General features: G+C 43.8%; 1 protein-coding gene across 5 annotated transcripts in view; it reads left to right on the forward strand.

The window, feature by feature from the left end:
- The window catches only part of rab27a (RAB27A, member RAS oncogene family), a 191,634-nt gene that overhangs the window by 65,276 nt on the left and 100,554 nt on the right, over positions 1-25,804 (forward strand). For 4 of the 5 annotated variants that reach the window (XM_072278470.1, XM_072278473.1, XM_072278471.1 and 1 more), the window contains one exon: positions 23,378-23,499. The exons of the other annotated variant lie outside the window; for it this stretch is intronic. The gene's annotated coding sequence lies outside the window, so the exon portion shown is untranslated. The remainder of the gene's footprint in view (positions 1-23,377; positions 23,500-25,804) is intronic. 5 annotated transcript variants of the gene reach the window in all.

Here is a 25,804-nt window from a genome sequence, read left to right on the forward strand (position 1 = left end):
TCTGAAAACTGTGATCAATAGGTTTCTGTGCACACGAGGAATCTGTGGGGGTGGAGCAGGAAAAGTCGCTTAAAGTGGAATGTTGATTATTGTTGAAGAACAGATTTTGACTGTCCATGGCTTAGTCGTCCTACTTCCTGGTTTCTTGTTAAGAGTTCGCTTGATTGCTGGGACCCCTGGTGTAGAAGAGAGGGCTGGTAAGGCAACACCATCTTCTTCCACTGAGTGAAAATCCTTATCCATGACTTAGCTCTTCATCTCAGCAGCTTGTTTCCTATTTGACTTATTCAGACATCCCACCCTGTAAAAACTCATTTCGGGGAGGTAGCGCCATCAATTTGCAGGAGACTTCCGGGAGAGGTGGGATGTCTGCAATAGAGTAGCTCCTTAGCAGCCAACCAGCTAGCTTAAATAACATTAGCTATGCTAATGAACGAATGACACCTGTTAAACTCACCTCAACATGTCTTTTACAGTCTTAACCCACCATGGGCAATAGAAAGGTCACTGTTGCAAACAGGGCAGCGAGCAACACTGTCATTATTTTTGACCCCTATTAGGCAGGGGTACACTTTAGGGTAGTCTGGGGTGACATACGTTTTATATTTTCTTTTTTTGGAACACCTTGCCATGGTGCACTCGCGCTCTCTCTCTCTCTCGCTCACGCTCTCTCGTGGTCGCTCTCTCTCGCTCACACTCTCTCTTGCTTTCAGTCTTGCTTACTTGCGCTCTCGCTCACGCGCTCTTGCTTGCTCTCGCTCTCTCTTGCTTACTTGCGCTCTTGCTCGCGCGCTCTTGCTTGCTCTCGCTCTCTCTTGCTTTCACTCTTGCTTACTTGCGCTCTCGCTCGCGCGCTCTTGCTCTCGCACTCGGTCGCTCTCGCGCTTTTTTGCTTTCTCTCTCACTTGCTCTCGCGCTCTCTCTTGTGCTGTCTCGCTCATGTGCTGTTGCTTGCTCTCGCTCTCTCTCGTCGCTCTCGCGCTTTCTCTTTTGCTTTCACTCTCGCTCTCAAAAAAAAAATTGATTTCCGTGATATTGTATATAATTTGCGGGCATCAGGGAGCAACTATTCATATGCGGGAGACTCCCCGAGGTTCCGGGAGAGGTGGGATGTCTGCTTATTGAACCCCAAGTCCAGGTGTTGCACAATCAGATCTCTGTAATGCATGACCTTTTGAAAGACCCTTTGAAAGACCTAATGTATTGATCATGTGTGAAGGCAGGTTGAAAACCTGAAGGATAATAATATAAAGTTAGCTACCTTGTTTTCCACAAAGAGTTAAATCAAATAGAAAACCGGGCCACTGGTAACTCAAATTTGTACTGCTTTGATGCCAACATTTGAGATACAATTGAAAAAGAGCAATTAAAAATAAAAACAGAAGCTAGAAGTATCCAGTAACACACACGGTCAGAACAATAACCGACAAATGTCAGATGGGCATCACAGAGATCTGTAGGAAAAAAACTGGCAGTGAAAATAATAAAATTAAATTCACAACTCGAGCTGGGAAATTCCAGACTGACACAATTCGTGAAGATTGAAAACTAATTAATTGGAATAGTTTAGAGAAGTGCTCCAACTCCATTTCAAATCAAATGATTTAAAATTTGGTACCAGATCATTATGAACTTTTAGATTGAAAAGGTTTTGAGAATTTTGGCACAGGTTGCAAGGTAAATGAGGCCTTCTGTAATATCTATTCATTATATTTAATTAAGCATGAAGCCTCTTGCACGTTCATAAATTGCAGGCACCTTTTTAGCACTGAAGTGTGTTCTCAATGTAAATTTTTTGCAATTGTATTCGCAAACTTGTTTGTAGAGACTGATGGCGGTAAGTGATGAATCAGGTTTCCTGTGTGAATTGACTTTCGTCATTTCAGAAGGGAAGGAAGTACAGCAACTTCTCCCAATAAAAACAAACTTATTTTTCCAGAAAATGTAGCAAGGAGTGGATACTCAAATAATATTGTGTGCACAAAATCAATCCCTTAGTGACTTGATTGACAGTACAATTAGCCTATTGCCTCCACTATGGCAGTGGTGTTATATTTATGTTGTTATAGTGTGTAGTCTTTAAAGAAAACATTTTCTCTCCTGATATTTGCACTTTAATTGCTCATGGGTAAAGCAAAAACTGGCGATGCCAGCATATGTTGCAGATTTAAAGTGGTAAATCCTTGCCACCTTCAACTACCAATTACTTCACGTTTTGCCTCAATTTTTGACCAGTGTTAGGGGCTGTGGATCCTTCCCATTTCTCAAGGTGCTACTTTATTTTATACACTTTAGTTAAGTCTTTTCCCAGCCTTCTCTTTTCCAATGCAACAATCTTCACTTATCTAATCATCCCTCAAACAAAATTTCCTGCCTTGCTGATATTTGACAGCTAAAGATGTATTTCATCCAAGTTTCAAATTTATCCACTTTTTAAATTGCCAAACCCTTAATCCTTCGCTATGTACTTTGTATATCCTGCCTAATTTTTCAAACTCATCCAGCTGAACTAAAACATCAAATAATAACTTTATTTTACAGAGCACTTGTCATACAAAGGAGGTCGTTCAAAGTGCTTTATGATGGGGTAAAGTTCAAACATGAAAATAAAACATTCAAAAAAGCCTTGAAAATAAAAAGACAAAAACATGTTAGTTAAAAGCAAGGTTAAATAAATAGGTTTTGAACTGAGTCTGCATCCTTTATATTTTGAGGTATTGAATTCCAGAGTTTGGGAGCGTACTTCAAAAAAGCAGACCTGCCAATGATGTTTTAGAGAAATTGTTTAAATTTAGGAGACCCGCAGAAGAAGACCTGAGAGCTCGAGCAGGATTATAAATGATAATGATTCTGTGATATATTCCGGTTGCAGACCATTAAGAGCCTTAAAAACAAGTAAGAGAAATTTAAAATGAATTCGAAAAGATCGAGGAAGCAAATGCAGAGTAGCTAGTATGGGAGTGATATGTTTCCCTCAACTATGTTTTGGTAAAAAGTTTAAAATCATTATCCTCTTTTGAAATGTTCATCAGGAATCTACCCTTGTCCCGTGTATGGACAACGGCGATGTCTTTGGTCCCAAATTTAATTCAATTCACTTCAAGTGACTTTGTTTGCTCCAAAACCTGTCTGCATTCAGATTGGCAATTCACTTTTATTCAAATAGTGAAATTGGACTCAGCCCCACTTAGAACTTTTACTTATTTTAATTGTCTTTTTAAATTCTATATCTACTCAAATAACTACCACAGACTATAAAATGACTTCCCACCTCATTCCCCAAAATCAGAAACTCTTATTGGAGAATGAATGCTGCAGGGAATGGTGCTGAGTCTGTTGTTGTTTGTCATCTATAGAAAACATAGAAAATAGGTGCAGGAGTAGGCCATTCGGCCCTTCGAGCCTGCACCGCCATTTATTATGATCATGGCTGATCATCCAACTCAGAACCCTGCACCAGCCTTCCCTCCATACCCCCTGATCCCCGTAGCCACAAGGGCCATATCTAACTATATTAATATTATATTAATCTATATTAATGATCTGAATGATAATGTGGTAAACTGGATAGCAAGTTTGCAGATGACACCAAGACTGAGCTGTCGTGGACAGCGAGGAAGGGTGTCGAAGATTGTAGTGGGATCTGGAACAGCTGGAAAAATGGACTGAAAAATTGCCTATGTAATTTAATGCAGACATTTGTGAGTGAGGTGTTGCACTTTGGGAGGGCCAACTAAGATAGGACTTCCACTGTGAGCAGTAGGGAACTGAGGAGAGAGGTAGGGCAGAGACATTTGGGAATACAGGTCCATAATTCCTTGAAAGAGTTCAGAGAAAATTTACAAGAATGTTGCCAGGATTTGGGGACGTGAGTCAGAGGAAAAGGTGAATAGGTTAGAACTTTCTCCAGAGCTCCAGGGACTTATAAGGGGACATTTGACAGACTTATACAAAATTATGAGGAGTATAGATCGTGTAAATGCAAGCAGGCTTTTTCCAATGAGGTTGGGTGAGACTAGAACTGCAGGTCATGGGTGAAGTGTGAAAGGTGAAATGTTTAAGGGGAACATGAGTGAAAACTTGCGCATCAGAGGATGGTGAGAGTGGGACGAGCACAGCGGGCACAGGTTCAATTTCAATATTTAAGAGAAATTTACATAGGTACATAGATGGGCGGGGTACTGAGGTCGTTGAGACTGGGCAGATTAGTAGTTTGGCACAGACTCGATGGGCTGAAGAACTCATTTTTGTGCTGTAGTGATCTAAGATTGATTCTATGAAGGTTCTCCTAATTGAGCTCTTAGGAATTTGCTTCCTAGTAAATGTATTACTATTACTAGTCCTTTTGCATGTATCAGACATAGTTACAAAGTTACAAATTTGGTTTGCTTGGAAGGACACAGTACTTCCCAGAGTGTTAACTTGTTGCCCTTCTAGAGTGACTGATCGAATGCACATGCAGTGCAGTTCAGCTCAAAGGGAATTCTATTGCTTCATTTCCCTTCACAATATCAAGTAGGGCAATCAATGGCAAAGTAAACTTAGTACTCATGAACTTGACCATGAACTATTGTAATCAGTATTTTTATTCCCATATTACGCACATCAGTTTGTAATTCAAATATGGACTGGTTTCTGCAATCCAGAGGGGACTTGAAGGGGAAGGTCCTCACTTCAGCTCTTTTCGGAACCTCTAGAAATATGGATCAGAAATCCAATTTCAACAATTGCACATGACATCAAAATATTAATGAAGGGTGTGCCAAAACATATTTCACTTTTTGGCCTGTGCTATTTCAGCACATGGATGGATAATGGTGGCAAGTCCAGCAGTTGCTGACCATTCCCCATCACCTATGGTAAAAGTGCTAAGTCATCTTGGACTGCAGCAGTCTGCCTGGTGAAGGTGCTCACATGGTATTGTTCGGTGGTGAGTACCAGGATTTAAACCAGGGGTTTAAACCCTTTTACTGTCGTAGACCCCTACCATTAACTGAGGGGTCAGGCCCTTGGTTAGGAACCCCTGATTTAAACCCTTTGATGGAGAAGAGCCAGTGATATATTTCTGAAATAAGATGGTGTGTGACTTGGAGAGGAGCCTGTGAGGAACTCGTGGTTTAAAAAAAAGCCTTAGTAATGTGCCACTATTGTCAGGAACCTTTAACCACATTGTGACATATAAATTGTCATTACTAATTTATTCAAGTGTGGTTTTTGTTGTAAGTATTGAATGAAAACGTTTTCCTAAGTCCTGACATAAAGTAGATGATCCTCCTTGAAAGGAGTAAATGAGTAGTGGTCTGAGAACAGTGGAGAAGGCTTACTGTTTCCCATGATCTGTGACACCTGGAGTAGCAGGATCAAGGAGCAATTGGATGCACATCAAATTTTTGAGTAAGAGTTTTGACAACAGAGCCATCTGAGCTTAGAGATTTGGGTCTGGATTGACATTGCCTGCCCTTCTTCCACAGAAATGGCTAAGATTCTTTCAAGGTCGCCTTACAGTTGTGGGTTAAGATTTCCTTAAATTCTTGGTATTGTGTGAATTAAATTTCTTTTGTCATATGTCTTTCCCAATATCTTTGCATTTTGTCTTAGGGCTTCAGTCTTCTGTTGTGAGCCTGGTCCAGCTACCCACAAGGTCAGTGGGCCTCAACTTCCCCAAAAAGTACAAGGGACATGATCTAAATAGACGTGATCAGCTGTTGGCAATCTCCTCAACCCATTCATTGCTAGAATAATCCTTATCCAAAATAATTTTTTCTCAACAAAACTTAATAACTCCAATGAAACTTTTTGTGTGTTTATAACTCGATAATGAAGCTGCAAAGACTTAATTAGTTCAAACTTATTAAATTGCACTTAAAGCCAGTCTGCCTCCCACCCGTGCCACCCCCCCCCCCCCACTTCCCCTTTTATGTGCTGAGGAGCAGAAGCTGGTGTATTCTTCCTCTCCTCTCCCTGGCCATGTTGGACACCTACCTTGAAAGGTTTTCAAGTGTTCATGTCAGCAGACATTGTGTGTCCAAAGAATAATTAACTTTGGCAGCATATCTCACAGATGTCCAGTGTTTGCTGATGCACATGTGGTTATCTCCTGAAAAATCAGAATTTGAAGCTTCCTTTTGAGCATTAGCTAAGAGTTACATAATACCTTTGTATAGATCCCAAGTATAATTATTAATCATAATCAAGGTCAGCTTTTGAGGATGTTGTAATTGGCCACGTTACCATAGATGAAATTGGCTGGGTTTTCTACTTCTGCTCCCAGTGCATTAATCCCAACAAAGTAATGTCTTTGAAAATAGACAGTGGGTTTGGATGGAATTGAGCTTCAGTGTCGTTTTCTCCAGACCCAAGACCTGGATGTCAAGGTGTGGGAGAGGGAACTGAAATGTCACAAGTAAGGTGCTGGAGATTTCTCAGAAAAATTGGGCTTTTGAATTTTTTTCTGGCATCAGTTCAGAAATAAATGAACTTATTAATAGCAACACACATCAAAGTTGCTGGTGAACGCAGCAGGCCAGGCAGCATCTCTAGGAAGAGGTACAGTCGACGTTTCAGGTCGAGACCCTTCGTCAGGACTAACTGAAGGAAGAGTGAGTAAGAGATTTGAGAGGGGGAGGGGGAGATCCAAAATGATAGGAGAAGACAGGAGGGGGAGGGATGGAGCCAAGAGCTGGACAGGTGATTGGCAAAGGGGATATGAGAGGATCATGGGACAGGAGGCCCAGAGAGAAGGAAAAGGGGGAGGGTGGGGAAACCCAGAGGATGGGCAAGGGGTATAGTCAGAGGGACAGAGGGAGAAAAAGGAGTGAGAGAAAGAATGTGTATATAAATAAATAACGGATGGGGTACTTCCGCTAATGCCCCACCTCCCCCTCATTCCCCAGACTACGTAATCTTTTACATTGCACTGGCACCCTTTACTGTTCTAGAGGGGAGAAATCCGACCGGCCCCCTTTACTGTTCTAAACGGGAGAAATCCGACCAGCCCCCTTTACTGTTCTAGAGGGGAGAAATCTGACCGGCACCCTTTACTGTTCTAGACGGGAGATCTCTGACCAACACCCTTTACTGTTCTAGAGGGGAGATCTCCGACCGGCACCCTTTACCGTTCTAGAGGGGAGATCTCCGACCAACACCCTTTACTGTTCTAGAGGGGAGATCTCCGACCGGCACCCTTTACCGTTCTAGAGGGGAGATCTCCGACCGGCATCCTTTACTGTTCTGAAGGGGAGGTTCCAACTGGCACCCTTTACTGTTGTAGAGGGGAGATCTCCGACCTGCACCGCTTACTGTTCTAGAGGGAAGGTCTTGGGAAATCTGAAGTCTGAAGGTACGTAAGTCAACTGGTGCAGATAGTGTGCATCCCAGGGTTCTGAAAGAGGTGGCTAATGAGATTGTGGAGACATTGGTAGTGATCTTTCAAGAATCTCTAGGTTCTGGAATGGTTCCAGAAGACTAGATAATTGCAAATGTCATTCCACTCTTCAAGAAGGGAGAGAGGTAGAAGAAAGGAAACTGTAGGGCAGTTTGACTGACCTGGATGGTTGGAAACAATGTTAGAGTCGGTTACTAAGGATGAGGTCTCAGGTTATTTGGAGTTACATGATAAAATAGGCTGTAGTCAGCATGGTTTTCTCTAAGGAGTATCTTGTCTGACAAATCTGTTGGAATTCTTTGCAGAAATAACAAGCAGGATAGACAAAGGAGAATTGGTTGATGTTGTGTCTTTGGATTTTCAGAAGGAATTTGACAAGGTGCTACATGTGAGGCTGCTTAACAAGCTACGAGCCCATGGTATTACAGCAAAGATTCTAGCATGGATAAATCGGTGGCTGATTGGCAGGAAGTCAGTCAGTGGGAATAAATAGTCTTTTTTGGCTGGCAGCCAGTGACTAGTGGTGTTCCACAAGGGTCTGTGTTGGGACCAACTCTTTTTCAGTTATTTGTAATGATTTGGATGATGGAATTGATAACTTTGTTGCAAATTTGCAGACGATATGAAAATAGGTGGAGGGGTAGGTGGTTTTGAGGAAATGGAGAGGCTGCAGAAGGACTTGGACAAATTCGGAGAATAGGCAAAAAATGGCAGATCGAATACAGTGTTGGGAAGTGTATGGTCATGCACTTTGGTAGAAGAAATGAAAAGGTTGACTATTTTCTAAATGAAGAGAGTGGATGTTGAGAGGATAGTTCCTATGGTGGTGGAGTCTAAGACCAGAAGACACAGCCTTAGAATAGAGGAGCGTTTTTTAGAAGGAGATGAGGAAGAATTTCTTAAGCCAGAGAGTGGTGAATCTGTGGAATTCTTTGTCACAGGCAGCTGTGGAGGCCAAGTCTTTTTGTAAATTTAAGGTAGAGGTTGATAGATCAGTCCATGAAGGGATACGGGAAGAAGGCAGAAAATTGGGGCTGTGAGGAAAATTGGATTAATCATGATGAAATGGCAGAGCAGACGATGGGCCAAATGGCCTAATTCTGCTCCTATATCTTGTGGTCCCCGACCAGCATCTTTTACTGCTCAAATAGGGAGGTGTCCAACCAGCACGCAGTTGCCACAGTGTATGAACACCATCTGCAAAATGACAGCAGCAACTTTCATAAATTCTTCACCACCCAGAACACTGGGGAGTTGGTGCATTGGAATACTATGAACCAGAGATATGGGGAGTTGGCACACTGAATACTGTGAATCATCAATTCCCCTCCAGATTCCATTCCAACTTTTGAATTTATCTCTGTTCCTTCATTATTGCTGGGTAGTGAATCTGGACTCCCTCTCCATAGCACTGTGGAGAAACTTTACCACATTTACAAAGGTTCAAGGCAGTAGATGCCATTGCATTGGCTCTTCGCTCTGCTCTGGAACACCTGAACAGTGAAGATGCTCTTCATTGAATACGTCTGTGCATTCAGCACCACCATCATCCCCTCGAGGCTCATCACTAACCTCCAATACCTGGGCGTCGGTACTTCCCTGTACAACTGGATCTTTGATTTCCTCACTAGCACACCCCCAATTAGTATAGACTGGTCACAGCATTTCTTTCATATTCATCATTAGCACAGGTGGACCACAGGGCTGTGTGCTTGGCCCCTGTTTACTCACTTACACTTAATGATTGTGTGACTAAGTACAGCTCCAATGCCGTATTCAAGTTTGCTGATGTTATTGGCCAAATACAAAGTTGTTTTTATGAAAAAAAAGTATATAGGAGAGAAATCGAAAATCTGTTTGGTGCCACAACACCAACCTCGCATTCAACTTGAGCAAAACTGGAGGGCTGGTTATCAACCACAAAAGGAAGAAGCCGAAGGTCCATGAGTCAGTCCTCATTGGGTGAATGGAGGGCGAGCTTCAGTAGCTTTAAATTCCTCGGTATTAACATATCAGCAATTATTTTCTGGGACCTGCATATATGTCACCGCCAAAGAAGGCACAACAGCACTTCTGCTTTCTTAGAGTTTAAGAAAGATTTGGCACATCACCAAAAACTTTAGTAAACTTGTGGAAGATGCACAGTATCCTAACTGGTTGCATCACACCAATGGAAAAGACTACAGAAAGTGGTGGATACAGCAGAGTCCATCCCAGGCAAAGCCCTCGCCATGATTGGGCACATCTCCAGGGTGTGCCTTCACAAAGAAGCAGCATCCATCATCAAAGGCCCCCACCATCCAGGCCATGACCTCTTCTCACTACTACCATCGAGCAGGAGGTACAGAAGCCTTGGAACCCACAGCACCAGGTTCACGAACAGTTATTACCCTACAACCATCAGGCTTCCGAACTGATATGGATAGTTTTAATCACCACTATTCTCAACTGCTTCTACAACCTACAGACTCACGTTCAAGGACCCTTTACAACTCATGCTCTCAGTGTTATTTTTATTTGCACAGACTGTCTCCTTTTGAAGATTGGTTTTCTGTCAGTCTTTATGTCTAGTTTTTCTGTAGTTTTCCTGCAGGAAAATGAATATCTTGAGCCGACCCCGACCAATGGAAGGCTACAATCCATACCTTGAGCAGTATAAATAGGGTAAATGCAAGTAGGATTTTTTCACTGTGGCTGGGTGAGACCAGAGCTAGAGGCCATGGGTTTAAGGGTGAAAGGTGAAATGTTTAAGAGGAAGCTTCTTCACTCCGAGAGTGAAATGAGCTGGTGGTGGACATAGGTTCAATTTCAGCACTTAAGAGAAGTTTGGGTAAGTACATGGATGGGAGGGGTATGGAGGGTCGATGGGACTAGGCGATAGACCAGGCGGTATAATAGTTGGGCATAGATTAAAGAGGCTGAAGGGCCTGCTTCTGTGTGATAGCACTCTGGCTCTTCACGGTAACATATACAGTATGTCCTTTGGTAATGACTTCATTGTCAACTTTGAAAATCCCCTTCTATTCTTTAATTGATTATGATATAGCTATTCTATTGTGGATTTATTGAGGATGCCAGAAAGAAAATTAATCTCGGGGCTGTATATGGTGACATATATGTACTTTGATAATAAATTTGCTTTGAACATCGGCCAATCAGCGATCAGGATTGCTTGGCAAGAGCAAATTAAAGTAAGGCAGGGGCTAGTGGAGTGGCCATGGTTGGAATGGACATTGTTAGTGGTTATTAGAGGCTTTAGCTCTTCAAGGTTCCTTTGGGTTGTTATAGCTGGGGATGATACTGGGGACACTACCTACCTATTTAAAAGCTCCCTTTGGCGTGCGCCTCAAATAGCCTCTGGCTCTGACAACCAAGACCCGCTCCCTGCCTTCACGTGTGGCCTAGCTGCTAAGCCTGGTGGAACTGTTTCTACTCACAGGAGAAAGGGCAAAGGTGGGTTACTGGCGCCTTAAAACCAGTTGCTTCGGTCAGATGGGGTTGATCAGCCGTGGTTGGCAGCTCATCTAGGAGAAGGGAAACTCTGATCTCAAACCTCCGCTGCCTTGTGGCTGCACCCACTCATGGAGAAGGCTTCGGGAGTAAACCCCGAGGGAAAAATCTGAAGGTGGATTCCTTAAGGCGGTCCTACATTGAGTTCAATGCTGACTGGCAACTCCTGTGATGCTGCTGGTACCAAACTGTATCAGTCTCTGCCGTTCCTTTGGGTTCATCAGGTGCATGTAGAGGGGGAGCTTGCCATGCGTGCAACAGCTTGCTCTCCATATCGTACTGCCCTGGGCTGTGTATCTAGACAGCCAGGACGCAACATCCATGGTCGACCCTGACCGACGGAGACTCTCAGCTCTTCAAAGCCTCGGTGAGGAGAGACCTGAGTGAGAGAAAGTGAGAAAGCTGCAGATAGATTTTTTTTTCCCAGTTTATTTATTGTTTCCTTTATATTTGCACAATCAGGACAGAAGGAATGCCAGGCAGGATAGTGGAATGCTCGTCTTACGGGACGTGGGAAGACAGGCAGACCTCCAGTGTCCCTGACAACTGTAACTGCCAGAAGTGCATCCAGCAGCAGCTTCTAACACTGCATTAAGGGGTTGAAGCTGGAACTGGATGAACTCCGGATCATTTGGGAGGCTGAGGGGGTGATAGAAAGGACAGAGAGAGAGAGAGAGGTAGTTACACCCAATGTACAGGGCACAAGAGATTGGGTGACAGTCAGGATGGGGAAGGGGTTAAACAGTCAGTACAGAGTACCCCTGTGCCCATCCCCTCAACAATAGACTATCATGTTGGATACTGTTGGGTGGGGCACGACTAGCAGAGGAAAGTCACAGTGGGCAGGGTTCTGGCACTGAGTCTGGCTCTGTAACTCAGAACAGAAAGAGGGAGAAGAAACGAGCTGTGGTGATAAGGGACTCGTTACCCTGGGGAACAGAAAGGAAGTTCTGTGGACAAGAATGAGATTTCCGGATGGTTTGTTGCCTCTCAGGTGCCAGGGTCGGGGACATCTGGGATCGAGTCCTCGGCATTCATAGTCGTAGTCATAGTCATAGTCATACTTTATTGATCGCGGGGGAAATTGGTTTTCGTTACAGTTGCACCATAAATAATTAAATAGTAATAAAACCATAAATAGTTAAATAGTAAGATGTAAATTATGCCAGGAAATAAGTCCAGGACCAGTCTGTTGGCTCAGGGTGTCTGACCTTCCAAGGGAGGAGTTGTAAAGTTTGATGGCCACAGGCAGGAATGACTTCCTATGACGCTCTGTGTTGCATCTCAGTGGAATGAGTCTCTGGCTGAATGTACTCCTGTGCCCAACCAGTATGTTATGTAGTGGATGGGAGATATTGTCCAAGATGGCATGCAACTTAGACAGCATCCTCTTTTCAGACACCACCGTCAGAGAGTCCAGTTCCATCCCCACAACATCACTGGCCTTACAAATGAGTTTGTTGATTCTGTTGGTGTCTGCTACCCTCAGCCTGCTGCCCCAGCACACAACAGCAAACATGATAGCACTGGCCACCACAGACTTGTAGAACATCCTCAGCATCCTCCGGCAGATGTTAGAGGACCTCAGTCTCCTCAGGAAATAGAGACGGCTCTGACCCTTCTTGTAGACAGCCTCAGCGTTCTTTGACCAGTCCAGTTTATTGTCAATTGGTATCCCCAGGTATTTGTAATCCTCCACCATGTCCACACTGACCCTCTGGATGGAAACAGGGGTCACCGGTACCTTAGCTCTCCTCAGGTCTACCACCAGCTCCTTAGTCTTTTTCACATTAAGCTGCAGATAATTCTGCTCACACCATGTGACAAAGTTTTTTACCGTAGCCCTGTACTCAGCCTCATCTCCCTTGCTGATGCATCCAACTATGGCAGAGTCATCAGAAAACTTCTGAAGATGACAAGACTCTGTGCAGTAGTTGAAGTCCGAGGTGTAAATGGTGAAGAGAAAGGGAGACAAGACAGTCCTCTGTGGAGCCCCAGTGCTGCTGATCACTCTGTCAGACACACGGTGTTGCAAGCACACGTACTGTGGTCTGCCAGTCAGGTAATCAAGAATCCTTGACACCAGGGAAGCATCCACCTGCATCGCTGTCAGCTTCTCCCCCAGCAGAGCAGGGCGGATGGTGTTGAACGCACTGGAGAAGTCAAAAAAGATGACCCTCACACTGCTCGCTGGCTTGTCCAGGTGGGTGTAGACACGGTTCAGCAGGTAGACGATGGCATCCTCAACTCCTAGTCGGGGCTGGTAGGCGAACTGGAGGAGATCTAAGTGTGGCCTGACCATAGACTGCAGCAGCTCCAGAACAAGTCTCTCCAGGGTCTTCATGATGTTGGGAGGTCAATGCCACCGATCTGTAGTCATTGAGGCCGCTGGGGCGCGGCGTCTTTGGCACAGGGATGAGGCAGGACGTCTTCCACAGCACAGGAACCCTCTGGAGCCTCAGGCTCAGGTTGAATACATGGCGAAGTACTCCACATAGCTGACAGGCACAGTGGGAGAGTGATTGGCCAGAGGTCGTGGTCTATATGGGTACCAATGACATAGGTAGGAAGAGGGATGAGGTTCTATAAAGTGAATTCAGGAAGTTAGGTACTAAGTTAATGGACAGGACCTCCAGGGTTGTCATCTCAGGATTGCTACCTGTGCCATGAGTCAGTGAGGCCAGAAATAGGAAGATCATGTGGCTAAGGAGGGAAGTCGTCACATTTTTGGATTATTGGACTCTCTTCCAGGGAAAGTGGGACCTGTACAGCAGGGACAGTTTGCTCCTGAACTGGAGGTGGACTAATAATCTAGAGTGAAGGTTTGCTTGTGCTGCATGGTGGAATTAAACTAGAGTTGCAGGGGGATGGGAACCAGGGTGCCAGAACAGATAGTGGAGAGGTTGCGGAGGAAGATGTTGGTAAGATCATAGTTAAAGGCAGAAGTTAAACACCTGAGCACAGTGGGACTAATGTTCTGAATTGCATATATTCCAATGGGAAAAGTATTGGTCACCAAATTACAGGAAGGATACTAATAAGGTTGAAAGAGTGCAGAGAAGATTTACAAGGATGTTGCCGGGACTTGAGAAACTCAGTTACAGAGGAAGGTTGAATAGGTTAGGACTTTATTCCTTGGATTGTAGAAGAATGAGGGGAGGTACACGCGGACCAGAAGGGCCAAGATGGCCTGTTCCTGTGCTGTAATTGTTATATAGTTATAGGTGTATGGAGGGATGTGGTCCAGGTGCAGGTCAGTGGGACTAGGCAGAAAAATGGTTCGGCACAGCCAAGAAGGGCCAAAAGGCCTGTTTCTGTGCTGTAATGTTCTATGGTTCTATGGAAGGCAAACAAGCTTAGGACGTGGATCAACACATGGAATTATGATGCTGTCGACATTCACAAGCCTTGTTTGCAGAAAGTGCAGGATTGGGGTTCAATATTCCGGGGTTCAGTTGTTTTCGATGTAACAGAGCGGGCTGGATTAAAGGTGGAGAGGTAGCATTATTTGTTAGAGGAGATGTCACTGCAGTGCTCAGTCAGGACAGACTGGAGATCTTGTCTACTGAAGGATGGAACTGAGGTATGACCATGTTAATGGGGCAATATTATAGACCATATAACAGTCTGCAGGATTTAGAGGAGCAAATCTATAGAGAAATCGCAGACTGTGCAAGAAACATAAGCTTGTTACAGTAGGTGAGTTTAATTTTCCACATGTTGACTGGGATTTACATCCTGTAAAATGATTAGCTGGGATAAAGTTTGTCAAATATATTCAGGAAAGTTTCCTTAAACAGTACATAGACGTCCCAATGAGGAATTGTGCAATACCTGATCTGCTATTCGGGAATAAGACAGGACAGGTAACAGAAGTGTTTAGGATCTGCATCTAGTGAACATAATGCCATTAGTTTCAAAGTAAATATGGAAGAAGAGAGGTCCGATTCACGGGTTGAGTTTTAAATTGGAGAAAGGGCAATTTTGATGGCATCAGGATTGCTGTAGTAGACAAAGTAAAGGAGAATCCTCAGGGATTCTGCAGATATGTGAAGAGCAGAAGGTTTGCAAGGAACTAAATTGGTCCTGTGGAAGATGAAAATCTATGCCTGGAGCCAAAAGAGATGGGGAGATCTTAAATGGATTTTTTTGCATCTGTATTTACTCAGGAGATGGTCACAGAGTCTACAGAAGTGAGGCAAAGCAGCAGTGAGGACATGGACCCTATATAGATTACAGAGGAGGAGGTATTTGCTGTCTCAAGGGAAATTGGGGTGGATAATTTCCCAGGGCCTGACGAAGTGTTCCCTTGGACTCCATGGGAGGCAAGTGCAGAAATTGCAGGGGCCCTACCAGAGATATCATCCTTAGTGGCAGGTGAGGTATCAGAGGATTGGAGGATAGCCAGTGTTGTTCTATGTTTAAGAAAGGCTCTAAAAAATAAACCAGGAAATTATAGGCTAGTGAGCCTGGCATCAGTAGTGGGAAATTATTATAAGGAAGGTATTTTGTGTATTTGGATAGATAGGGACTGATTAGGGATAGTCAGCATGGCTTTGTGTGTGGTTACCAATGGTTACCAATTTAACCAATCTTATAGAGTTTTACAAGGAAGTTACCAGGAAAGTTGATGAAGGCAAGGCAGGGGATGTTGTCTACATGGACTTCGGCAAGGCTTTGACAAGGTCTTGCTTGGGAGGTTGACTAAGGAAGTTCAGTCGCTCGACATTCAAGATAAGGTAGTAAATTAGATTAGACATTGGCTTTATGGGAGTAGCCAGAGAGTGGTAGTAAATGGTTGCCTCCCTGACTGGAGGCTGCAGGGATTGGTGCTGGGTCCATTGTTGTTTGTCATCCGTATCAACAATCTGGATGATAAAACGGTTAATTGGATCAGCCATTTTGTGGTTGGCACGTAGATTGGGGGTGTAGTGAAATGCTATCAGAGATTCCGGCAGGATCTGGATCAGCTGGGAAAATAGTAGATGGAATTTAATGCAGAAAAGTATGAGGTGTGGCATTTCAGTAGGACCAACCAGGGTAGGTCTTACACAGTGAGCAGTAGGGCACTGAGCAGTGTGATAGAACATGGGGATTTGGGAATACAGGTCCATAGTTAATTGAAAGTGGCATCACAGGTAGGTAGGATCAAAAAGAAAGTTTTTGGCACATTGGCTTCCATAAATCAAAGTATTGAATACAGGAACTGAGATTCTGGGTGAAGTTTTCAGATGTTGGTGAGGCCTAATTTAGAGTATTGTGTGCAGTTTTGGCCACCTACATACAGTAAAGTGTAAATAACGTTGAAAGAATACGGAGAAAATTTACAAGGATGTTGCTGGGACTGGATGATCTGAGTTATAAGGGAAGAGTGAATAGGTGAGGACTTTATTCCTTGGAAAGTAGAAGATTGAGAGGAGATTTGATAGAGGTATACAAGATTATGAGGGTATAGCTAGGGTCAGTGCAAGCAGCACACATCACAAGTTGCTGATGAACGCAGCAGGCTAGGGAGCATCTCTAGGAAGAGGTACAGTTGACGTTTCCGGCCGAGACCCTTCGTCAGGACGACGAAGTGTCGACTGTACCTCTTCCTAGAGATGCTGCCTGGCCTGCTGCGTTCACCAGCAACTTTGATGTGTGTGGCTTGAATTTCCAGCATCTGCAGATTTCCTCGTGTTTGCATAAATGCAAGCAGGCTTTTTCTACTGAGGTTGGGTGGGACTATAACTAGAGATCATGGGTTAAGGGTGAAAGGGGAAAATAACAGGAAACTAGTTCACTCAGAAGGTTGTGTGAGTGTGGAGAGTGCCTTGCCAGTGCAAGAAGTAAATTTTGACATTCAAGAGAAGTTTGGATAGGAACATTGATGGGACGGGTTATGGATGGCTATGGTCCCAGAGCAGGTCAATGGGAGTGGGCAGTTTAAATGGCTCAGCACATACTAGGTGGGCTGATGGGCCTGTTTCTGTGCTGTACTGTCTGTGACTCTATGAACTTTGACCTATTTTACAGTTAAACAGTTTTTTTTCAGTCTTTGAGGACTAGAATACAATCTGGGAGGGAAGATTTGCATTTACTAGATAGAAACGACCCTAAACACTCAAGTTTTCCAAGGAACAGTGAGCCACAAGGATAACTTGCCAATGAAAAGGTGAGAAGTAAAACTGAGGAAGATGTTGGTTGATATACCCAAATAAAATAATGCAGATGCTGGAAATCTGAAGTTTAAAAAAAACTGGCTTGTGAACAGGCCAGGTAGCGTCTGAAAATGGAGAAACTTTCAGTTTTTGAGCCCACTGACCTATGTTCAGAACTGGTGGTAACAAGTTGTGGTATTTGGATATGTAATCAGTGTGGTGCAGATATCACGCCATATTGCTTCAGAGCTTTTTTTAAATTAAGTTGAAGTTCATGTACATACGGTGTAACCAATTTCAACTGACACCTTTTTTTAAAAAAAAACCTGACTCTCTCGAGCTTAGATCATTCTTTGTATTTTGAACTTTCTGAATATTGCAGTCCAGCCACGTGGAGTTTCTGCCTGCAAACTGAGTTGGATCCAGTAAACATCGGCTGGACAGGGAGAGCTCCTTGGCCTCTCGGTTGAGGAGGAAACAGGTGATGATGAATAAATGATGAATGTTAGATTCCAGTGCCCCCTCAGCTAGATGTTTGGAGAAACAAGGGGAACTCAACCTGGAATGTCAACTGTCCTGACCTGCTGAGTTCCTCCTCTTTTATGTTGCTTCTGAAGGTTTGCTGGGTGGTTTATTGCTGTGTGATAGATGTGAACAGAGAACACGTTTATCTGCATTTGCTGTAAAAGTGTTACGCTAAGTGGTACACTAGCAATCTGTGAGAAATATCGAGTATTTGGTATTGATGATTGAGGACCCTCACCATCTGGGACATGCCCTCTTCTCATTACTGTCATCCGGGAGGAGGCATGGAAGCCTGAATCAGAATCAGGGTTAATATCACTGGGATGTCATGAAGTTTGTTGTTTTGCGGCAGCAGTACAGTGTTACACATAATAATACACAACCTGTAATTTACAACAAGTACTGCATATAGTTAAAATGAAATAAGTAGTGCAAAAAGGAAGCGAAAAAAGAGTCAGGTAGTGTTCATGGATTCATTGTCCATTCAGAAACCCGATGGTGGAGAGGAAGAAGCTGTTCCTGAAACGCTGAGTGTGTGTCTTCAGGCTCCTGTACCTCCTCCTTGATGGTAACTGTGAGAAGAAGCCAGGTCCTGGACGATGGGGGCCTTTAACGATGGACATCACTTTTCTATGGGATTGCTTTTTGAAGGTGTCTAAGATGTTGGGGAGGCTAGTGCCCATGATGGTGCTGTCTGAGTTTACAACTTCCTGCAGCTTTTTTCAATCCTGTGCAGTGGCTCCTCCTTACCAGATGGTGATGCAACCAGTTAGAATGCTCTCCATGGTACATCTGTAGAACCTTGCGAGTGTCTTTGGTGACATTTAAAGCCTCCTCACACTCTAATGAAATACAGTCGCTCTCTTGCCTTGTTTGTAATTGCATCAATATGTTGGGCCCAGTATAGATTTTCAGAGATATGGACACCCGGGGACTTGAAACTGCTCACCCTTTCTACTGCTGACCCCTCAGTGAGGACTGGTGTGTGTTCCCTCGACTTCCCCTTCCTGAAGTCCGCAATCAAGTCCTTGGTCTTACTGACATTGAATGCAAGGTGTTGATACCACTCAACCAGCTGATCTAGCTCACTTCCGTATGCCTCCTTGTCACCATTTGAAATCCTGCCAACAATAGTTGTGTCATGCTGGATGTTTTAGGAACAACTTCTCCACCACCCTGAAATTTTTGACCAACCCATGAATACTACCACTTCTTCTTTTGTGCTATCCATTAGTTATCTATTTAAGTCTATAGTGACGTTTATTCTGTCGTGCACTGTGCTGCTGACACAAAAAAAAACAGATTTCATGACGTGTGGCGTTTGATTATAAACCCGATTCTTCAAGTTTTCAGCCTGTTGCAATCCCTTCCACTGGCACTGCTCCTGCTCTTTCCTCTACCTGTACTTTATTCTCTGTTCTCTTTGTTGTATGTCCTTCCTACTATCCACCTTAAACATGTTCCCTCTGCCTTGGATACACCTAACATTGGGTAAACTTCCTTACCACCCTCTCTTACCTATATGCTTCATAATTTTGTTTACCTCCCAAGTCCCCCTTCAGTCACGTCTGCTCTAAGGAAAACAAACCCAGCGTATCCAGTCTCTCTTGAACTGAAACATTCCATCCCAGGCAACAACCCAGAAAATTTTTGAGGAGGTACCAATGTGCATCGATGAAGACAGTGCAATGGATGTGGTTTACAGTTAGGTCCCACGTGGGAGATTGATCCAAAAGATTAAGACACATGGGATCTAGGAGAAATTGGATCCAAAACTGGCCTGGTATTTGGCCTGGAGAAAGAGGATGATGGTTTTTGTGATTGGATGCCTCTGAACAGTGGTGTCCCACAGGGACCAGTGCTGGGATCCTTCACTCAGTGGTAACTTTATTAGGTATCTCCTGTTCGTGGTCTTGATCTGCTGTGGCCCATCCAATTCAGGGTTCAATGTGTTGTGCATTCGGAGATGCCCTTCTGCACACCACACTTGTAATGTGTGGTTAGGGTTACTGTCGCTTTCCTGTCAGCTTGAACCAGTTGGTCATTTTCTCTCATTAACTAACGAGGTGTTTTCACCCACAGAACTGCTACTCACAGCATTTTTGTTTTTTGTTTTTGTTTTTTTTTTGCAGCATTCTATATAAACCCTAGAGACTGTTGTGCATTAAAGTCCCAGAAGGTAATTTTGTGAGATACTCAAAACCACTAACAATCATTCCACAGTCAAAGTCACTTACAAGACATCTCTTCCCCATTCTCTTGTTTGGTCTGAACAACAACTGGATGTTTTTGTGTATTAATTTGCTGCCACATAATTGGTTGATTTTATATTTGCATAAACGAGCCAGTATACAGGAGTACCGAAAATTGCCACTGAGTGTACATGAGTGATGTATGTGGGGAGGCCAGTAAGTGCAGGAGACAGGAAGGTTGGAGTTGTTGACAGTGAAGAGGTAGTCCAAGGCTGGAGGATGATGTCAATGTGTTGAGAACTGGCAGACTGGTGTAATCCATTCAGTGTGAGGTGATGCATTTGAGGGCGCTAATGCTGGGACGTGAGCTATTGACGATGTATACCGTAGCCTCACTAGTGCTCACATGAGTACTGAGGAACAGAGGGACTTGTCGTGCAAAGCAAAGATCCCTGAAGGTGACAGTGCATGTGGAGAATGTGATTCATATGGCATTGGCAAGCTGGGATGTTAGTCAGAGCAGTGAATGTAAAACAGGGGAGGTTATGCTGCAACTTTACAAATCGATAGTTAGGCCTCAACTGGAGTACTGCCTGCAGTTCCAGTCACTGAACTAGAGGAAGGATCTGATGGTACTGCGGAGGTTTAGGGAAGGTTCACTAGGGTGGTGCTGCTCAGTTATGAGGAGAGACTGGAGAGGCTGGGTTTGTTCTCCCTGGAGGGGAGGAGGTGAAGAGGAGACAGGACTGAGGTAGGATAGACTGTAAGAAACTTCTTCATATCAGAGTGAGATAAAACTGCAGAACATAGATTTAGAGTAAGGGGAAAGATATTTAAGACAATTGGGCCATTCGGCCCATTGAGTCTGCTCTGTTATTCAATCATGCTGAATTTATTATCCCTCCCAAACTATTCTCTTGCCTTCTCCACGTAACATTTGACTAAATAGGAACCTATCTCTCTGCTTTAAATATACTCAATGATCTGGCCTCCACAGTTCTATGTGGCAATGAATTACACAGATTCACTCTACTCTGACTAAAGAAATTCCACCTCATCGCTCTTCTAAATGGCTGTCCCCCTATAGTCACCCTTCCCCCCACTATAGAAAACATACTCTCCACATCCACTCTATCTAGCCCTTTCAATATTCGATAGATTTCAATTAGATTCCCCCCCTCCCCCATTCTTCTAAATCTCCAGTGAGTACAGGCCCAGGGATATCAAACGGTCCTCATATGTTACCTCTTTCATTCCCATGGTCATTCGTGTGAACCTCGTCTGGGCCCTCTCCAAAGCCAGCACATCCTTTCTTAGCTAAGGGGCCCAAAACTGCTCGCAGTACTCAAATTCAGACCACTCTAGTGCCTTGTAACGTCTCAGCATTACATCCTTGCTTTTATATTCTGGTCCTCTCAAAATGAATGCTAACATCGCATTCACTTTCCTCACCCTAATAAAGCTTCAGCCTATATTAATCTTGATGCCATCAAGGAATTAACTATCCCAACTGAACTAGCTAACTACAGTGTCTTTCTCCTCAGAGAAAACAGAAGTTATTAATTTATGATCATCCCCGGCTCTGTATCTGGTTCCCTCTTTTTGTCCATAATGTACTCTGCCCTTTCTCTGGTAATCAACCTGCTCTTGTAAAGTACTGGGAGTGCTAACAGTTATTGTTCATTGTTGGGAAATTGAATGCAAAGTGGGGAGTTCATTCTTCATTTGAAGGGTGGTGTGAGCACATGTGGAATGCTGAACTGAGTATTCATCTGCTTGTTAAATGAAGAAAGTAAGTGTGTTGGGAGTGCTGCAGAAGAACTTTTCCAAACCAATAACTGCAGGTCGTACTGCATTCTGAGGAAAGGTCAGACCAGCCAAGTTTAAATCAGCTGCAGTTCAGAAGAGTAACAGGAGACTTGATTGTTGACAGGGTGGGTTTACAGAATGTTTCTTCTTGGGGGGGTGGGGGGAGGAGATTGGAAGTTACTGCTCTTCAAAAAGAAGAGGGTTGCTCACTTAAAATGAGGGGAAATTTGTTCTGAGAGTGAGTCTTTGGACATTTCTTCTTCAAATGATGGTAGAAGCAGAGCCTCTGAATATTTTAAGGCTAAGGGTAGGAGTCCTTGATGAAGGGTCTTGGCCAGAAAAGTTACCACCGGCAGGAGGAATGCAAAGTTGGGGCTGCATTTCGATCAACTATCAGTGTTACTAAATGGAAGCACAAGAATGAGGGCTGAGTGGCTTTCTCCTGCCCCGAAGTTGTACGATTGTAGGTGCAGTCACTGTTTTAATGTAGGCAACCCAAGATCCCACAAACAGCAATGTGGTAATAACTGGATGAGAGCTGGTTTTTATAATCCAGCATTTGCGACCGGAGTGCTATGTATCCTTGGGACTTTCAAGAGATCACCACAGTCAAAAAGTTCAACTCTGCAGTCCTTCCAGTCTGTGCAGAGTCTGGTGGAAAATGTGATAAACGATGCTGTGTGTTGGTTGAGGGAAGGCTATGTTGGTCATTGGAATGGACGTCCTTTATTTCCAGCTGAGCCATTGAGTTGCTCCCACTGTCTTGGTACACAGTTCATTAGTGGACAGAATAGTACACAGATCAAGTGAACTGAGTGAAGGGAAGGGATCTGAGGAACCGTTTGTGGTTTTGGGCCAAGGACTTTCATCTGGGCAGCATCTACCAAGTACCATTGCACACAATTGTGCAGATGCTGCAAATCTTGAGCTACGCACACACAATGCTGGAGAAACTCAGCAAATCAGGCAGCCAGGTAGATGCTGTCCGACAGGCTGAGTTTCTCCAGCATTTTGCGTGTTGCTCAAGATTTCCAGCATCTGAAGAATTTCACGTGAAACTTTCTCCTTCTAGAAGATGGTGAGAGGAGGGACTCTGACAGGATGGGTGAGGCAGACCTCTGACTGCATTGAATATGTACTTGGTTCATGACCTTTGGTTATCTACGGGTGGGGAAATGGGCATAGGCAGGACCATCTCATCCTTGGCTGGCAAAGATTCGATGTGAACTTGATTCCATTCTAAGTACTAAGCTTTCCTTTCTAATCTATATCTGACCTTTCCATGCAGCCATTTGCAGGTTTGCTATTGGTTCACATGGACTTTGTTAATGTTTCTGCTCGGTTTGTTTAAGTGTCAATCCGTTGCCAGTGTTACAGATAACACATGACTTCACTTCAAAGCCCGATAGAATTTTTTTCTTTTTGCATCTTGAGGTCGGGAAATGCTTTGGTCGCTGAGCCGTTTGTGATCAGTTGCAACATCTGTGCTACAAATAGCACATACTAGAGACTTTACGTGTTGGATGATTTCTGGGTGGGCCTATTTGAAGCTGGCCAGCCCTCTGGTTAATAACCTGGAGCGATGTTTCATTGGATGTTGTAAGCTGAAGACAAGGCCCCTGCTCAGGCTGCAGAACCACATGATAAGCAGCTGATGCTTATTAGGGAAAGATCCAGTCTTTGTTGCTCATGACAGTGCCTTGTGTTAGGACTTCTGGAAGCTCATTTTCGGTTCTCATCTCCCTGAGTTTGCTTCTGGTGGATTTGTAATTAGTTGGTGGGAGGTGTTCTGACTTTCTGTAATCCTCTCTCCCCAGCCTCTGGTTCTGGATGAAACGGGCATTTTATCAGTAAGACAAGCCCTGGACTTGGCTGCACAGTGGGCATTTGGATCTGGAAAATTCCTGACAGCGGTGCTGCATTTTCACAAAGCATTGAGGTATGGTGTGTTTGGCACTGTTTTGCATCATGTTGAGGTAATGGTGTGTTTAGCACTGACGTTACCAATTTCTTTGGTCACTTGGAACAGTATGAATTTTAACCTGACTTAGAACCAGCAAGGAGCCTTGGCTTTCTGATGATTGGCAGGGTTCAAGTGGTTCACTGCTCTGATCTTATTCAGTAAAATGGATTTTTTTTTAAAAGTTTAACTCTGATTCACTAATGACGTGAAGCAGTGAGTGAATTAAACAGTTAATCAGTCAATTGGTTTATTCACTCAAAACATTGGTTTAAGGTATATGAAGCCACGTGAATTTGAGAATAATGTATGCATTTTGAAGCCTAATAGTGGCTTGTAACTTTAATTAAAGCAAATAGTTGATTTAATACTTGCATTCTGATGCAAACAGTTACTGTTTTGTTCGCAAATTTGCATCAGCCAGGCCCTCTTCAAATGACAATACGCCGTTGTAAATTGTTGGCTTTCTGGGAGGGATCAGATTCCCTTTTCGTCATTTTAGCTTGTGTCATCTGGTAGAGATGGCAACTTACAATGACATGTTTTCCCCAGGATTTAATTAATTTTCACCTTTTTGTGCTGCATTCCGACTCAATACTGACAGCTGGATCAGGACTCAGAATAGACTTAGATCCACACCGCCTCCATGCAGGCTCTAAAAGTGTTACACAACAAACCATCACTTTCTTTTCAAATCATTCACTTTTTTTTGTAGAAAGCTGTGATTGCAAAACAAAGATATTTTGTGTTTTTCCCTTGGGCTAAGTCAGTAAAATGAGTCAAATCTGCCTATAATTGGGCTTTGCAGATGTTGTTTAAGTGGCTACAAATCAGTCTCCTTGATACCTTTCAGTGCAAATGGGTGATTTTTCAATTGGCTCCCCTTCACTGTACGCTCACCATACATATCGCTGGTAATGACGTTCCTTTCTCAAAAGAAGCTGTGTTTTTAAGTAACATTTAATTTAACAAATAATAGCTGAAAAGGAGCAGCTTAGTAACTGTGCGCTTGTCCATGCTGTGCACCGCCAATGAACGTTGTTTTTTTTTTAATCAACTAAATACAGAATACATCTCCTTCAGCAATGCTACACTGTGGAACATTACGTGATATTTTGCAAGTGCCCTTGGGTATGTTTAAGAATAAAAAGTGTATTTCCATTTTTATAACCACATTTTGCACACGATGACTCTTTATCTGATGTTTATTTGGGGAGGGAAGAGCAAGCAAGTTAACTGACCATCTTCCATCTGTTTGGGGGTTCTGGGTATGGAGATACCCCAGGTTTCTTTAGTCATATTCATAGCCATACTTTATTGATCCTGGAGGAAATTGGTTTTCGTTACATTTGCACCATAAATAATAAATAGTCATAGAACCATAAATAGTTAAATAGTAATATGTAAATTATGCCAGTAAATTATGAAATAAGTCCAGGACCAGCCTATTGGCTCAGGGTGTCTGACCCTCCAAGGGAGGAGTTGTAAAGGTTTGATGGCCACAGGCAGGAATGACTTCCTATGACGCTCTGTGTTGTATCTCGGTGGAATGAGTCTTTGGCTGAATGTACTCCTGTGCCCACCCAGTACAGTATGTAGCAGATGGGAGACATTGTCCAAGATGACATGCAATTTAGACAGCATCCTCTTTTCAGACACCACCGTGAGAGAGTCCAGTTCCATCCCCACAACATCACTGGCCTTACAAATGAGTTTGTTGATTTTGTTGGTGTCTGCTACCCTCAGCCTGCTGCCCCAGCACACAACAGCAAACATGATAGCACTGGCCACCACAGAGTCGTAGAACATCCTCAGCATCGTCCGGCAGATGTTAGAGGACCTCAGTCTCCTCAGGAAATAGAGACGGCTCTGACCCTTCTTGTAGACAGCCTCAGTGTTCTTTGACCAGTCCAGTTTATTGTCAATTCGTATCCCCAGGTATTTGTAATCCTCCACCATGTCCACACTGACCCCCTGGATGGAAACAGGGGTCACCGGTGCCTTAGCTCTCCTCAGGTCTACCACCAGCTCCTTAGTCTTTTTCAAATTAAGCTGCAGATAATTCTGCTCACACCATGTGACAAAGTTTCCTACCGTAGCCCTGTACTCAGCCTCATCTCCCTTGCAGATGCATCCAACTATGGCAGAGTCATCAGAAAACTTCTGAAGATGTCAAGACTCTGTACAGTAGTTGAAGTTCGACGTGTAAATGGTGAAGAGAAAGGGAGACAAAGGGAGACTGTGGAGCCCCAGTGCTGCTGATCACTCTGTTGGACACAGTGTT

The sequence above is a fragment of the Mobula birostris genome, chromosome 14 (assembly GCF_030028105.1).
Source record: "Mobula birostris isolate sMobBir1 chromosome 14, sMobBir1.hap1, whole genome shotgun sequence".
Lineage (NCBI taxonomy): Eukaryota > Metazoa > Chordata > Chondrichthyes > Myliobatiformes > Myliobatidae > Mobula > Mobula birostris.